Here is a 13,343-nt window from a genome sequence, read left to right on the forward strand (position 1 = left end):
TTGAATCAGAGCGCGGCTGACAACACACTCTGGCATAAACCTCAGTCATCTAATTTACTGAGCGCCTCGCTCGTCCTGTTCTAACCATATATGTTTCATTTGACCTTTTGGCTCTCATGGTGTCACTTAAAATAAGCAGCTCTATCTCAACTGCTATTCTTAAACCACTTAAACTGCCAGAAAGAAAGGGAGAGAGGGGAAGCTCATTCCCAGTGTGATGTTTATCTGGCATTTTCCACTGGCCTGTGACTCAGTGAGCTGTGATTGCTAGCAGAACACATCAGGCTGGCAGGGGGTCTCTCTCTCAGTGCAGGCTACAGGGCACCACTTACTGGAGCCGCATTCCTGCATCCTCGTTCACACAAGAGCCAGTAATGACTAAATAGTCCACCAGGATTAAAGTGGGAGGAGAGGGAGTATTTGGACCCATTCAGGGTTCCTGCATCTGCACTTTGTGTGAGTCTGTTTTGAACGCATTCATGTGTATCAGCGTTTTTCTTTTTTTGTTTTTTCTAGGCGACTGAACTGTGAATTCAGTGGTGTCCAAATCCTGAGCCAGAACTGTTTATTTTCCAGTAATTAATTTGCATCGTTAAATGATTACCTTTTATTTATTTATTTAGAAGCTTTTAAAGTACTGTATTGATTAATACATTAGAGAGATTAAATAATGAAGTACTCTTTTGTTGCACCGCACATAGAGCAATGTGTGGCATGCCTTTGTCAAAGGTTTTCTTTATTTACATTCTTTCAAAACCATAAAAACAAACAAAACAACAAAATGAAAGTTTCAGAAAGATGAATGCATCATATCTGATTAATCTACTTCAAAGAGCTTAGGAGATCCATCTCTTTAGCAGGATTAGTACTTTTCTCAAAAACCTGCCTGTATTGAATCTCTTGAATCTCATACATGTCATCTAGCCCAAAATATTAGCACTGCAGAGTGCAAGTGTCAGTTTTATTTTGAATCTTATATGAAGTTAATTGATTACATAAAGTATGTAAGAAAGAAAAGCAAGAAAATGATCTTTTATATAGCACGAGGCACTACACAAAAGCAAAAACATTTTAATATAAAAATACTTTGAAAAACATGATTAAAAATTGTGTTTCAAATGACAGTAAAACGTTTTTCAGATTAAAAAAATGTACGGAAAGGGAGAGACAAAATGAATAGGAAAGAGGGAAATAGGTGGATCCCGGGAAAGGTGGAATAGGTGGAAAGAGCAGAATAAGGAAAGGGTGGAGATGAAGGTCACACAGAAGCCAGCTTGAACAAGTGTGTTTACAGCTGCTTTTTGAAGGAGACCACTGATTGCATCTTGCATTTTAGTTAAATGAAATCAGAACCTCCAAATTTAGTAAATAAAGAAACTATTTTTTTCTAATGTTATTATTAACCTATACAGGGAGTAGCCAGAACATGGATAGTCTCTGAGCTAGAGGCCAGATCACCAGCGACTGCACGGGGACTATGGAGGACAAACACCTTTAGGAGACCACCACACATGATTTCGGAAGTTCACACGAAACCACGCAAGGAGAACGATGGCTTCATGTATCCAAAAAGGTCTGTGGTTTTTTTCTGTTATGTTTATCTTGGTTATGGAGTAACACAGGAAATGGTGTACATTGTTTACTGGTCAAGCAACTTGAAATCTGCATGTGACTTTTATTTTGAAAGTTTCCAGATGTTTCACACTGCTTCCATGTTTGACTTTCTGTCTGGCCCAATCTGAACTGCAAAGTTTGACGTGTTCTGGAAGTATAAGAAATAGACTTGGAACGTAAGCAACATGGAAAGGAGGGGTTAGGGATGTGCAGTAGGTTTCCTCTTTTTTCAGAGCTGATTGGTTGACATGACTTTATAAGATAAGTAGGAGGAATCCTGTTCATCAATTTTAGTTAAATGCTCAAATTTGACAATTAGCTGGTTTCGAGGCTTTCACTTTGTTGTTTGCTTTTACTGGGGCTTCATACTCTCGTATCATTTTTGAGAGTCATGCTTTTGAAAAGTAAAAAAAAAAATTAACTTGTATGAACTGCACTCTTTTTGTGTAATTTGAACCTGTTTCAATGCAGGGAACACAGCAAAATTGGGGGCTTGTCCAGGATTTTTGTTTTGTAGCATTTGACAGTTGTTTGTTGCGTGATGTTTTGTGCCTTTGTGCTCTGGATGTGTCAGAATTTTTAGGTCATGTTTTCAGTTTTGCTCGGGTGCATGAGTGGCAGTGATTGTTGCTGGTGTCTCATTGAGAGGGTGTTTCTTTCATTGTTCCTTTTTCCTGTGCTTCATCTCTGTGTTCAAAATCAAGTCTGGAGGATTTTATTGCGCATTCTACACTTGAACAGTATGAACTCTGCACACAAGTACAGGCATTATTTACAACAGTTTATTTTAAAATTCCCATGTCCAAAATAATCAAATATGAGATTTTTGCAGCTCTAACCATTAAAGACATTTTGCCTTTTCTTTATACTAATGCTGAATGCCAGTCTAAGTGGAATTTCCACAAGATGCAATGTTGAATTTTGCCACTCAGCCCTTTTTATTGGATCTCAGTACAAAATGTAGAATTAATATTTTTGTGCCGTATATATAAACTCAGCTCACATAAAATTTTTACATCAAATTCCATTCTTTCTTTGCAAATACACTGTTGTCATTCATAGGATAACCTAAGATCTGCAGCATACACCGACTGGGACAACACTGTTGCAACCTTGAGGAAACTCTTCTGATTAGCAGAAATGTATTGGTGTAACATCCAGGTGTCCTGAAACAGCAGGCACCAATGAGTCTACTCCATATTCATATTTCATATTCATTCATGTTTCACTGTGGAAGGGAGATTAGCATATATATCATGTCACAGCCACCTGCCAGTTTATTTGAAGTTTTATCCCACATTGGTGCTTTTACAGACTCTTTCACCAACCCTCCTGAAAAAGTGAAATTTAATGATACCAGATGTCGCACTCATATTTATTCAGAACATGTTCAGCGAGATCCAGAGCCACTGGATGACCATATTAAGATACTTCAGAAAATGCAGCCCAGAACAGGTAAAATAAACACATTGGGAAGCACATTTTCTCTCTCTTGATTCAAAGTGGGTTTATATGCACTTATGGTCAATGCTTTTCAAAAAAATAAAAATAAAATAAATACCCACAAGACCTCTTCTAATCAAAGCCACATGTGGACTGAGGGCAGAGCCTGGTCACGGAAATCAGCTGTGTTAACAACCCAAAGCAGTGCCCTTGACACCTTTTCCATCAGCTTGATCTAATTTTGTTTGTCTGCTTTCAGAAGAATGTTCGCAGACAATATTTCACAGGGAAAAAGCGGCAGGAACACCCCCCTCCCTTCGTTCTTTTTACTTTCCACAGGCAGAAAATAACCAACCAGATCTGCACTAGGCAAGAGTGCGTGGCCTCTGGATCTGTTTGCTTCAGAGTAAGCTAATGATGAATAGAGATAACGGGCTGATGAAGATAACCTCTTCAAAGCAAATCTGAGAACTAAGGGAAGGATGAAAAAGGAGCTATTGATGCAGCATGGCTTTTGCAGATGATCAATGATAGCGCTGGAGTGTTGAGCCCATTTTTTGGTGGAATGATGAAACAAAAAATATTTTCTCTATTTAATCTGTCAAGGTAAGATCCTGTTTGTAGCAATTTGAAGATGTTTCAAATTCCACCATGACAGTGTGTTGCTTTTGTGCGTAGTTGGGTTTACAAATAATTGTAGCGACATGAATGGCCTCATTTGTGACCCAAAGGTCACACTTCCTCAGCTGGGTCAAACTGTCATGGCTGCACTTCTATTTACAGATTATCCATCACAGGAGACACAAAGTCTGCTGTAAACCATCTTTAATCTGACTGCCTTTATCTGACTGCTGTTCCATCCACAAGATGAAGGACACTTCAAGATTTAAAAGAATCCTTTTTAAAAAACTCTTTTCACTGTCTATTACAAGGTTCACAAATAATCATCAAGGTTCATTAAAAATGTATTTAACTACTGAAATGAATCATTATTCTTTGGTTAATAATAATAATAATTATTTATGATAATCAGTAATGTTTGACAGTGACAGGAAGATCATGTGCACTTATACACAATCATGCAGGACACAGAAATCAGGTTAAAGGTAACTGCATTCACATGTCTTTGTTCCATAACACCAAAGCTTTCTATCTTGGGAGGACGTGTTCTGAGGTATGTTAAAACCAAAACTCCTCAGCTCAAGTTCAGTTCTTGAGCTCACCAAAATCTCTCCGTGGTGACGAGAGTTCAGAGTATCGGGTCGGCCGCTCGAAACCTCTACTAAAGCTTTTCTGTCACGCCGATAGAATAGCTTCAACAGAAACGTCATCTGTAACACGCTGATGCTACGAGATTCCTTAAGAATCTGCTCAGACGCAAACCACTTCCACACCTATGTGCCTGCAGCAACTCTAGGACCAGGGAGTCGGTACCACTGGTCTCCCCTACCGGACCGAGTACCCCGAGGCTGATCAACATCCTCCCTTGACCTCCGGATCTAAACAGAGGGTCGTCTGAACGGTGTGGTAGAACACAGATTGTGTCTGGATGCCTGTTTTATTAAGAAATAATTTAGCTTAGCTGCAAACCAAACTCTTTCATCCAGAATGCGTTTTCTCTCTCTGAGATTGAAACCTTTCGACACTTACATTCACACATCCAAACACACACACTTCGTTTTAGTTTCATCCAGACACAGGTTGCTTTAATACCAAGTTTTAATACCAAAGATCTAATAAATTGTCATATATGAATTGTCTTTTAAATTGTCATCTTTAAATTGTTAGTAATACATTCTTAACTTTTTAAACCTGACTCTGAAATAAAACACAGAGTGGTGTATATTTGTATATTCTGAACGAGCAAAGATCTCTTTAGATCTCCTGAATTAATAAATACATTTTTGCTATTAATTTGAATCTCTTAAATTAAATATTAATCTTTGGATTCAATATAGACCAAGCCAGTTGGTGTATGAACTTCTATCGATTATATAAATATCCGTGAATATATATATATATTTATATATAAGTTTTATTGCCAATTCGTTCGATCTTTTTTGGATTTAGCTAAGCTGAACGGCAACAGCGTTAAATTCTATTTATGTAGATTAACAACGCTACATAATTTTCTGATGCTTTATGAAGACATTTCCAGAAGAATTGTAGGAAATCATAATGACATTTCATGCTTGCATACATTTTAAAATTGATTCTAGACTTTTTTGGGGGGCACTTTCAGCTCTGGTTGCCTTCTGTTCCCATCATGTTTCAGCCTTTTGGCTCTGCAGCCATTTGTCGTTTCTGTTACTTGTTCTTGGTTTGTATAGTTTCTGTGGGCATTTCTCATGAGGATAAACATGTTTTATTACTGTTTGTTAATTTCCTGAAGTAGATAGTTTGTTTTTGTGTACACACAGTTTATGTATGCTGGATATCCGAACCACTCTGTGCAACTTAGTATTTATTTACAGACCCAGATTCTTTGTCTGATCTTTGCCCTTTGACTGTTTGTTCACATCAAGTTAGTTTATTTTTTCCACTTTTCTTTGTGGATTCTTTACCTGTGCAGCACTGTATACATTTTCCACACACCTCTTAAAGGTTGTAAGAATTTTACAGATTTCCTTTTCAGCATGCTGAGGTGTTGTCCATTTTTCTCTTTTAAAAACTAAACAAAAGAGAGATAGACCGTTAATAATCTGTGCCGATCTGTTGCTGCAGTGCTGGCATTTGTGATTCGACACCAGCTGACAAAAAGCTCCAGAGTTGTTTAATACAATTATAACTACAGCATAAAATAGTTTGAGCCATATGAATATTTAACTTGATTTTTTATATTAAACTGCAATACATGGAGATCCTAAACAACCCGCAAACAGCCAGAGTACACAGTAGTAACAGGAAGAAAATAAAATTTTGTATTTTACCAAAGCCATAGTCTATTTTTCTGTAACTTGTTATTCTTACTATGAATTCATTAGTTTATATTTATCAGTGTATATGCAGACAGTTCCACTTACATTTGCGTTTTATTCAACTGTTCTCCTGAAGCTTTATTTATTTATTTATTTATTTTTTGCCTCAGCTATTTTGGACTACTAAGACATTAAAACAGCATTGTTTTAATGTGTAGTTGTTGAAATTGTAAAATAAAACAGTTGAAATTTTCCTAAAATAAATAACTAAAACTTTTTTTCTTTTTAATAAATTAAAACCTCTTTAAATAAGAAAATCAGATCTAAGTTGAAAATAATAAAATGTTAAAGCGCAGAAAGCCTGCATCCTCTTTAGAAGACACATGGTCCCAGAATGATATATCCACTCCTGCTTATTTGCAAGTGGAATTCTGATTATTAAGTTTATTTACCAGCAAACACCTTGGAGTTCACCTGGACAACAGACTGGACTGGAGAAAGAACAGCGAAGCTGTTTACAAGAAGGGACACAGCAGACTGCACTTCTTGAGGATGCGTAGGTCCTTCAATGTCTGTAGCAAGATGCTGCAGATCTTCTACAAGTCTGTTGTTGAGAGTGTAATCTCTTCAGCCATCATCTATGGGGTAGCAGCATCAGAAGCAGGGACATGAAAAGGCTCAACAGCCTAATAAAAAAGGCTGGTTCTGTTCTGGGGACGACTGTGGAACCACTGGAGGAGATAATGCAAAGAAGGATTCTCCAGAGAATCAAGAAAATGATGGACAACCCTGAGCATTCTCTTCACAAGACTGTCCGACAACGGAAGAGTGTCTTCAGTCAGAGGCTTCTTCAGTTTCACTGCAACACTGACCAATACTGGAGATCCTTCCTGCCAACAGCCACTGTAATATACAATGACTCTTTGATGACTTTATTATTATTATTATTATTATTATTATTATTATTATTATTATTATTATTATTATTATTCTGAGCTACTACAGCAATCAATTTCCCTCTGGGATTAATAAAGTATTTTTGAATAGAATTGAATTGAAGTAAAGTGTAGCTTTAGCAGGTCAAAAAGCAAATTAACTTCTGAAAGATGAGTTCTCAATATGAGTGAGTCCTCACAATTAGATTTTGTGCAAGAGTTTAAAGAGCAAGTCCGAATCCACGGGTAGGATGCTTATGAGTACGGGTCCTCGCCGGTCTAGACCGCTAAGACCAGAACCCAGTGGCTCTGAATTTGGACAGTCTAGCCTTCACCTCTACGGTGGCCCGTAGGTCCCGTCACAGCCGTGGCGGCAGCTACACGCAAAGGAAAAATGCTAAAGCTAGCAAAAATCGAGCAGGAATATTAAGAAGCTACAGCAGCTTCATGTCCATCAGCAGCGTTTGTTCACAACCGTTTTCAGGTAAAGTAACTTTGTTTATTCTAGAAGCTTTCAGGACTTACATGTTAACTTTAGATTGTTTCATGTATGTTTTAAGCTACAGAATGAACTGGTTAAATGTACACAACACATTTCTACAGAGTATTAACATGTAGGCAATTAATATAAATCAAATGCATTATAAGTGTTGAATTCAGTAGGATGTTTTTTTAATGTAAATCGGACCTTACAACTTCTTATTTTGCATCAAATGGGGGTAAAATGCTTTAAAAAGCAGGCTTTTTAATAAAATAGCATTGAAGTGTTTTCAATGTGCATTTGCTTATTCAACTTAAGCCTAATAATGATTACATCTGTCTTAAAAATGTAAATTCTCTGAAGTTTTCCCTGCTGCTTTTCTTTAGTTCAATTCTATTCAATTCAAATTCAAAGATACTTTATTAATTCCTGAGGGAAATTAGAGTTTCAGTACACATAATTCAGAGATCAGACATTCATGGGCAAGACACATGACAAGAATTGGTGACTGTGGTTATTCGCAACCCTGAGTCGCGCTACCTTAATAGAGATCAGAGGGTTACATGAGGATTGGTTCAGGTGGAGGGAAAAAAAAGGCACTTCAGAGTTACCCTCCACCGGGAGGGCAGCTTTGCTCTGCAAAAAAAAAAAACCCACCTCAGACAGATATGCAACAGACTTCAGACATCACACAACATAAGTGTCCACTAGGTGGGGTGGTGGGTTTGGGACTATCCACACTTTGGTTCCTGCAGCCATTACAAGCAGCGCATGTCACCTCAAGCTTGGTTTATGCTTGACGCATTCACTTTCCGCTTGATGATGCGGCTCACGGATGGAACGTGCTTCGCAACTCACAGCGTTTATGGTTCATGTGACTTGTCTCTGTGGTGAGCCAATATTCTCCCAAACTGAACGGGGCAGCATGGAGCTCTACGGCATGCATCCAACACTACACCATAGTAGAAGTAAAAATGACTGTTTACAACATGGCATTTCAGCATTTTTAACAGCGTCCTCGTCTTTTCCGACAGTGCAAGCTATTTCGCTCCAAGAATTATTAACAACATGTTGATCACGGTGATCTCTGAGAGCTGAATCATACAAATGTCTGTATTTACGAACCTCTGCCATACTAGTTCTTGCCGGTCCGCCATGTTTTTCTGCGTCCGACCGTCATCGTGGTTAGAAATTTTCCTAGGTGCGCGTTGCGGAAATTTTGGGCCGTGCGGAGACGCGGTGGAGGGGCGTGGTTGTTAAAATGATGCAATTTCGTAGCGCAGAGCCGTGCGAACCTCGCGGACGCGTCAAGCATAAACCAACCTTAAGTCTGAACAGGGAGAGGAGCATTGAGGGTTGGAGGGCTGCAGTGACCCTGGAATGATTCGTCTGCCTTCCCGCAGTCCCGCCCAGGCTGGGATAGGAGACAGAGTTGAGTTGCCATAGCGATGGCACAATCCACATATCTTATGAGGGGGGAGTTTTTGTTGGAGCCTTGCAGGCTCAAGGGCACCAGATTCCGATTAGAAATTGTTTTGGGGCCAGACAGGGATAATTTCCTCTCTGTCTTAAAGTTCCTTGGTCCTCAACCTCTCAAAATCCCAATAATGGACATTAATCTATCCCAATCCGTGCTGATTCGTCCACTCTATCCTTAATGGCATCCATCTTTTGTGCCAATGAATGAATCTCGGCCAAAGTTCCAAGCTTACGATTCATCTCGACAATTATGTGAGTCTGTGAATTCACAGCGTGGTGCAAACCATCTCTGAGTTCCGGGATCAGGCCAATATTCCTCGACAGCTCGTTAATTTTCCAGTAAGCCAGGAAGCCTCCAAGGCCAATACACAGGAAACCTGACACCAACACCACGAATATCCACACATCTTCAGAGTCCTCCACAGACAGCTGGTCTGTCCCAGAGGGGCATCCGGGAGCCCCTTCTCCCGTTCTCATTGTTGAAAAAAAAATGATCAGTTGCGTTGAGTGACCAACTGACGAGGTCCATTTTAGTGATTTCAGTTTCCAGTTTCCAGAAAAAAATGCAGAAGCAGCCGTGCACCAGCACACAGAGACAGACAAAGGGCCTTGAGGATAAGATATGGAAGAGAGGAGGAAAAAAGTGTCTGCACCCTCCGAGAGCCGGAAGAAGAACAGAACCAATGTACTGCAGGTTATATGTTTTGTTTTGCATTTTTCAATAATAAAAACTATTTTTCAATCTATTACAGGTCAGCATGCACTATGCTGCACATCTGCCTGTGTGCTGGTGAAATTGTGGGCCTGGAGGATGAGTCTGAGGAAGATGTGTGTGGAGGAAGTTAGTGGTGCTCTGTCCTGCAGGAGGTACCAGCAAACCACCACTACTGTTAACAGGCAAGTCATTTATGTAGGAACCTCTATTAAAAACATCACTGTGGTTTTATTTGCTGAAGATTCACAATTTTTATACCAGTGGATCCATAAACCATCTCCTCATTTCATATTTCTGAATACATCTTAGAGATGTAACAGCCGTTGTCTGAGCCAGCCCAGCAGTCCCTGTAGTTGGATGATGGAGTGGACAGTGAGAGGAAGTGTCCCAAAGCTCTTTCTTCAGACCGTCCTGTATGATGTTCCTCTGACCAGAAACGTCCAGCCACGGGTCTGCTCCAGCCCTCCATTCCCGTCTGGATCCTCCTGCAGCAGATCCAGCTGCACTGTTAAAGACTTCCTGCTCACTCAGTTTAAATAAATGATCCAGAAAGAGTCACTCAGGCTAATCCTGCTTTAACCGTACGCAACTGGTCCATACTGGTTTTGATCTGTAAATAAGTGTAACGTATTATAAATAATCTTGTCTCCTTACCATCTTTTATTTTCTGTTCATGTAAAATGTTCAAAAATATCTGTAATAATAAAACTGTTGATAAAATCAATGACCAGAAAGAGTTATCAGTTAGTATTTGTTTTAATAAATGTGTTCAAATATCAAACAGCTAAATAACATTAACATGATAACCGTAGAAGGCCTCTCTCCCAGGAGGACCAACAGGTAAAGCCTCTCCTGACCCTGGACACCTGCAGTCCTACACAGAGAAATCAGAGACCACAGGTGACAAAAAGGCAATAAACACATTTTTACATTTATCCACATGAGAAGATAAAAATTCAATTCTTCACACAAACAATTTTTACTTCATTAAAATGTGCCGGCTGTGTAAATCCCTGAATGTAAAACTACTTTACACAGCAGAACACAGAAGAACTACTGTACTCCTGTGTAAACAGCTTCACACTTAACCTCTAAGCTTAATAAAAACGTTCTGTTGTCCCTAAAACAAACGGCAAGTTTAATTTGACACACACACACACACACACACACACACACGCACACACACACACACATGGGAATAACTACGGGACCCGCGATGCAAACTCGTTCTGGCTGATTTCTGCCTAAAATGTAATTTAAAAAACAAATATACAAAAGAAAAATGTCTATAATCAGAACCGCTTTAAGCTTTTTGGTTTTCTATGGCTCGTTTTAAACAAACTTACGTTTAAAGCTTCGTAGCTCTCCCCATTTTCTCTTCCTGTTGAAAATCCACAGCCGGCGCACAAAGTGTGCTGGGATAGCCTTGTTCTGTGAGGATACAACAGACCTGTCCTCAAACTCTGTGCGGAGCAAGGACGCGAGAACGAGTATTTTTGGAATTCGGACAGTACTCGTCGCTGCGCTGTGACGTCATCAACCTCAAAATGCGCTCTTACAAGCATCCTTCCCGTGGATTTGGACACACCCACCCCTACCAATCTTCTCCCACTTCCTGTTTGAAAAATGCAACAAATGCTGTTGCCTGGCAGAGCGAGTGGGCGGAGCCACTAACAAATACACACACACACGCTCATAACGACATTGTAACATCATAATGTACCAGCTAACGTCACAATAGGGAGCTTAAGTCTCCTCCCTGTCGGTCGGCTCATGGGTCCCCGGAAGAACAAAAACATGAATGCAAGTCAACGGGGCAAAAAACACTGTTTTCAGATCCGCTTTGCCTTGAGCCCTGGATATGTTGTACTGCAATTTTTGTGAAAAGTAATGATGGGTGTTTCGACCACGCCAGTCACGTACTTTTAGATTCATTAGCTTGTAAAAGTTCGTAATTAGCATGACTACACACTAGAAATTGGCACGTCGCCCATGTGACGTCACCACTAATTTCCTCTCCCCAAAGTAGCTGCTACTTACCAAATGACCAGATTTATGGTTGTTACTTCCTCCTGTGGGAAGTTTGCTGAACTTACAGCCCTTTTCCCTCAGTTTTCTCCTTGTCTGATTTGATGATGTCACTTTCGTGAAGCGCATTTGTAGTCCTGGACTTATTTTCACTCAAAACCTAAAAAAGTGTTACCCCCTGTTCAAAGATAAGTGCATTCTTGGTATCGAAATGTGTCTTTAAAATTCACAGACATCATATATGAAATCCATGTCACATAAAAAGTGGAATTAGAAAATAGCGCTTTTAGGCTCATTGACTTACATTCATTTTTTCGTTCTTCTGGACACCCTTGGTCCAGAAGTAGGTGGGCGTGACTTAGGCTCTCTATGTACCACTTAGCCAAAAGCGATGGCAGATTTAAATTCAAATGCAGTGCTGAGTTTTTACCTGAAGAGGGCGCAACACTGACAGTTTTAGGCAGAATGTTTAATTTTTAACTAAGATACACTAAAGTGTCAAATTATTGACTACATGTGTCTTCAGCATGATTAAACTCTCATTTACATAGTTTATCAGCTAAAAAAAGTAGATTTGGGGGTGATTTACTCTTTAAAAGACAAAATGATGCTACAAAGTTAGTTCTGCATTAACAGTACACTGGATGATACCAAAATATTAGTATTCATGTTCAAAATGAAGTAAAAAAATCCAGCTCATAGCCATGTGTTTGTAGGCATCTAAAGTCACCTTTTGGGAAATGTGCACCTGTTTATGATCCAGCGTGTTTAAAAATACAACACTATGGCTGTGTCATCATTCACCTCAACGGCTTTCTGCAATGACTCAAAAATAAACCAAAAACATGCCATTCTGTGGCGCTGAGTGTGTGTTTGGGTTCCTCCGCTGAAGGTTACAGGTTTTAGAGCCGCTCTGCTCATTTGCCAAGTCTGCTGTAACACTCGCGCCAACCTTTCCTGCTCTCATTTAAAACTGTGTTACTGTTGAGAGTCCAAGCGCAAGAAGTCAGAGCAGATTTGTAGCAAGAATATGTGTCCTTCGTGGTTGAAAAATAGTGTTTTTGGCTTGCTTGCTATATTCCCGTTGCCTGAGCTTTCTTGATTCCACTCGTTTGCGGTTGGCTTCTCAACCTCAGGATGCCACTGGAAGCCAGATGACAGTTTTCTGCTCAGTGGTGTGACAATTTGAGATAAATGTAGCTACCAGATAGTTCTGGAGCTGGAATTTATCACTTACCAAGCTTTTTTGCAATATTTATGCAGCTTGTAGAATCACAAGACTGCAAATAACCCTCCTAAGATCTCTTCCTAAAGCCTTTGCTGCAAATGTCTTTTTTTTTTTTTTTTTTTGCAGAGCTGCCCTACTCTTCCCACAACAATTTGCACCTTTTGTTGATTGGGCATAGTTACTGGGTATATGTTGCCTGTTGTTTTCATGACAGATAGCAGACAGTCCACATTTCCTCTGCAGGGACACTCCTTAGCATCCAGACATCCATCCATCGTCTACACCAGCTCTCTCATTTAAGAGTCCCAGAAGGACTGCATGCACCAGCTAATAGACGGTGGAGTGTGCATCCTCAGGTCAGACGTCCATCAGATAAAGGTCATGGAAAGATACAGGTGAAAGAATGAAAAAGTTTTATTTTCATCATAAAGCAGCCATGGATGTTTTAAATAGGCACATGTTAAACACAGTTCAGTTATCTTGTTTCCTACGTTTACACAAG

The 13,343-nt window shown here is 39.6% G+C and overlaps 1 long non-coding RNA gene across 1 annotated transcript; it reads left to right on the forward strand.

The window, feature by feature from the left end:
- Positions 1–213: 213 nt before the first annotated feature.
- On the forward strand, positions 214–9,767 carry LOC139073125 (uncharacterized). Its single transcript, XR_011521904.1, has 3 exons — positions 214–456; positions 1,413–1,573; positions 9,623–9,767. It is a non-coding gene; the product is annotated as an uncharacterized lncRNA (long non-coding RNA).
- The last annotated feature ends 3,576 nt before the right edge of the window (positions 9,768–13,343 follow it).

Source organism: Nothobranchius furzeri, chromosome 11 (assembly GCF_043380555.1).
Source record: "Nothobranchius furzeri strain GRZ-AD chromosome 11, NfurGRZ-RIMD1, whole genome shotgun sequence".
NCBI lineage: Eukaryota > Metazoa > Chordata > Actinopteri > Cyprinodontiformes > Nothobranchiidae > Nothobranchius > Nothobranchius furzeri.